The sequence below is a fragment of the Gopherus evgoodei genome, chromosome 2 (genome assembly GCF_007399415.2).
Source record: "Gopherus evgoodei ecotype Sinaloan lineage chromosome 2, rGopEvg1_v1.p, whole genome shotgun sequence".
In the NCBI taxonomy this organism is placed as follows: domain Eukaryota; kingdom Metazoa; phylum Chordata; order Testudines; family Testudinidae; genus Gopherus; species Gopherus evgoodei.
The window spans coordinates 53,124,838-53,128,781 of NC_044323.1; the positions used below are offsets into that span (position 1 = coordinate 53,124,838).

At 41.8% G+C, this 3,944-nt stretch overlaps 1 non-coding gene across 1 annotated transcript; it reads left to right on the forward strand.

The window, feature by feature from the left end:
* The first annotated feature begins 1,290 nt into the window (after positions 1 to 1,290).
* On the forward strand, positions 1,291 to 1,363 carry TRNAK-CUU. Its single transcript has one exon. It is a non-coding gene; the product is annotated as a tRNA-Lys (tRNA).
* Positions 1,364 to 3,944: the final 2,581 nt, after the last annotated feature.

Sequence of the window (3,944 nt, forward strand, 5' to 3'; positions counted from 1 at the left end):
CTTGGATCCTGTAGCTTTTTAATAACTTCAGTCCAATGTTTTCTAAGAAAATAATTGATTTTCTCATATCTTGAGTTTTAATACACTAATGGCTTAAGTTTCATAGTGTTGTATGTACATTTGAGGCTCTCTAGCAGCAAGCCTGTATGAGCCTGAGGATCTACTTTTTTTTACCTGCTAGTTTATTTATAAAGGGAACCTAATTGCTAAATTGGATTATTTTAAAGCTAAACAATACACGCTGTCCATTATGCTTTAGTTTACCAAGTTGGTAAAGGAAAGTTATATAACACCAGTGTATGAACAATAACTTAAAGGAAATGAAAAATGTTACTTTCTTATTCAAAAAGATGAGTCTTGTGCATGGTTTACTAAAAATATATTGAAGACCCTTTCTCTTTCTTAGCACTTTCCACTCCCCTGCCCCAACATATAAACGGATTAATTTGTCACTAATGCCCTTAGTCTGGTTTCTAAAAGCACGTCCACTAACCTCAGTCCAAGAATTATTGTCCTAATGGGCCAGAAAGTGGATGCTAGAATAAATTGTGGTGTGGGAGTTTACAGTTTTAAATGTATAACGATAGGAGGCAAAGGTGACCATTATTAGGAGTCAGCTGGGATACCTTGGGGGCTGAGGGGAAGAGAGAAGTTTGTTTTGATCTCTGCCCAGTGTGGAATTACTGATATTCCTTCCCACCTCCCCCAAAAAAGTTTGAGATGTTTCTCTTTGATTCTGGAAGATATGGCCAGGACTCCAAGATCTTTGGGTGGGGGAGAAGGGAGAGTCAGTTGTTAAGCAGGAGCACTAAGTATAGTTAGTAACAAGCCCTAGATGTAGCTGATGGGAGAAGAATGGTGTAATTTGTCTGACTTGCAACTATAGCTTGGAGCCAATGTTACAAATGGCTAAGAGTATTGTTCTCTTTCATGAATAAGATTAAGAAAAGTTATATAGGCAGAATAAATGGATTATTGATGGACCATGCAAATGATTTGTAGCCTGTGAACAGAGAGTGGCTAATGTTAGCCCTGTGACTTAGTGGGTAAGTGCAAATGAATTCGTTTTGGTATGGTAAATTGAGAGGGCTAACAGGAAAAAATGAGGATGGAATTTTCAGTGGAAACTAATGCAGTTAAGTGCCTAACTCCCATACATTTTAATGGGAACTAGGTGCCTAACTGCTCTCAGAGCCTTTGTAAATCCTCTCCATCCCTCCCTCCCTTCAGTTGTGAATCTCATATTTCATGCAAAAGGGGATGTTTTGAGTATATCCCTGCTGTTAGCGAGCCTGGCTAGCTCAGTCGGTAGAGCATCAGACTCTTAATCTGAGGGTCCAGGGTTCAAGTCCCTGGTCAGGTTATAAACTACTCACAAAGATCTTAAACTGTGTTTCTGGAGTCATCTTTGATTTCTGTAGCTGTCTTGCTTTATTCTTTGAGTGATTGCACATGTACCTTCCATTCTTGTTTTGTGCATGCACCTCACAGTCGGATACTTTTCCCTCAGAGGTACATGGGGCAATTTGAGCACCTTCTGCTGCTGTGTTTCACTGCATGCTGCTATAAAAGGCCCCACCTCTCCCAAGCTCCCTTTGCTCCATCTTACTACCTGTGATTGTTGTTGGAATTGCTTGGCTTGCTTTAGCAAGTGCTCTGCGTGTTCATTGTAAATTTACAATTGTAGATCACTTTCTAGATTTATATTAGTACTTAGTGTAAGCTTTCATTTTTGGCCTCAGCTGGATTTTTTCCCATTACTCTGTATTGATGGGTGCCTTGGTCATCGAGCTTTAAGCCCTGCATCTCTTGTACTAGGCTGATGCCCATAGCCTCACTCAAGCGCCTTGAAGTCTCTAGATGAAGCTCAAATTCTGGATCATTGCCAGAACTGGAAAGACTTTAAGCCTTGGACAAGGAAAGTCAGAGAAGGCAGGCTAAAGATTTTGCTCAGACCTCCATCAGAGCTCAGTCGTACAGACTCTTGAAAGATTATAGGACAACAGGGTCAGACTCTGCATCAAATGCCTTGGCATTGGTTAGGAGAGCGCCTCCTATGTTGCCAGAGTCCCAACAGTGCTCACCTTCCCCAGTGCCTAAACGGCATAAGACTTCTACATAGACTGCTGACAAGGGAAGCTTGCTACCACTGAAGTCATCTAGGCATGGGGATAAAAGTAGAGTGCAGCCAAAGCCTAAGACTTCCTCTTCTCTGACGTTGCGGAAGTCAGCACCATTGACTCTTAACACCAAAACATATGCTGTTGAGTCCAGTGCCTGAGGGAGTGCCTTCTACATCCATAGCACTACACAGTCCTGAGACCATCTTGGTACTGACCATGCCAGAGGCATTTGCAGCCTTGAGAGATCTAAGTCTTTTGGTGCCACTTTCTCCAGAAGTGTGTAGTAGTAGGATTTTATGTTTGCATTTTGTATGATTTAGAAAGAAGGATAAAGAATGAGATGATGATGTAGTATGTATTAAATGTATTGGTGTATGATTTGATCATATCTTCACAGCCACTCTTTTTGAATACCAGAAAGGAAGGGCTTAATGGGCCATTTGGTAAAGATGCATCAGCCAGAATCTGTAATAAAGTCTCTATTTTGTTGTAGGTTTCGCATTTTAAAATAAGTAAAAGAATGCCATGATTGTTTCCTTGTGCATTGCAATTTGATGTTCCTGTTCAAAATGTTCTGTGTACATTAATTCTGTTCTGTGTGTGAATGAAGAATGTAGTTTTGGGCCCCACACTTCAAGAAGGATGTGGAAAAATTGTAGAGAGTCCAGCGGAGGGCAACAAAAATGATTAGGGGACTGGAGCCCATGATGTATGGGAGAGGCTGAGGGAACTGGGATTATTTAGTCTGCAAAAGAGAAGACTGAGGGAGGGATTTGATAGCTGCTTTCAACACCTGAAAGGGGGTTCCAGAGAGGATGGCTCTAGACTGGTCTCAGTGGTACCAGATGACAGAACAAGGAGCAATGGTCTCAAGTTGCAGTGGGGGAGGTTTAGGTTGGATATTAGGAAAAACTTCTTCACTAGGAGGGTGGTGAAGCCCTGGAATGGGTTACCTAGGGAGATGGTGGACTCCACTTCCCTGCTAGGAGATATTTGAGAATATCATCAAGAGGGTGGCCAGGCCCTCCACCAGTTCAAAGGCCTTTTTGGAATCTGGAGTTTCCCCATGGTTTCTAGGTCATACATGAGATTTTGGGGGGGGGGGCTATCATAACCTTAGTCCCAGATTTGGACCTTAGCGTCCAAAATATGGGGGTTAGCATGAAAACCTCCAAGCTTAGTTATCAGCTTGGATCTGGTACTTGCTGCCACCACCCAAAAAATTAGAGTGTTTTGGGGCACTCTGGTCCCCCTGAAAAACCTTCCCTGGGGACCCCAAGACCCAAATCCCTTGAGTCTCACAACAAAGGGAAATAATCCTTTTTCCCTTCCCCCCTCCAGGTGTTCCTGGAGAGATACACAGACACAAGCTCTGTGAATCCAAACAGAGTGACTCCCCCTCTCCGTTCCCAGTCTTGGAAACAAAAAGCACTTTCCTCTTCACCCAGAGGGAATGCAAAATCAGGCTAACAAATCTAACACACACAGATCTCCCCTGATTTCTTCCTCCCACCAATTCCCTGGTGAGTACAGACTCAATTTCCCTGAAGTAAAGAAAAACTCCAACAGGTCTTAAAAGAAAGCTTTATATAAAAAGAAAGAAAAATACATACAAATGGTCTCTCTGTATTAAGGTGACGAAATACAGGGTCAATTGCTTAAAAGAATATTGAATAAATAGCCTTATTCAAAAAGAATACAAATCAAAGCACTCCAGCACTTATATTCATGCAACTACCAAAGAAAAGAAACCATATAACTTACTATCTGATCTCTTTGTCCTTACACTTAGAAACAGAAGACTAGAAAGTAGAAACTACT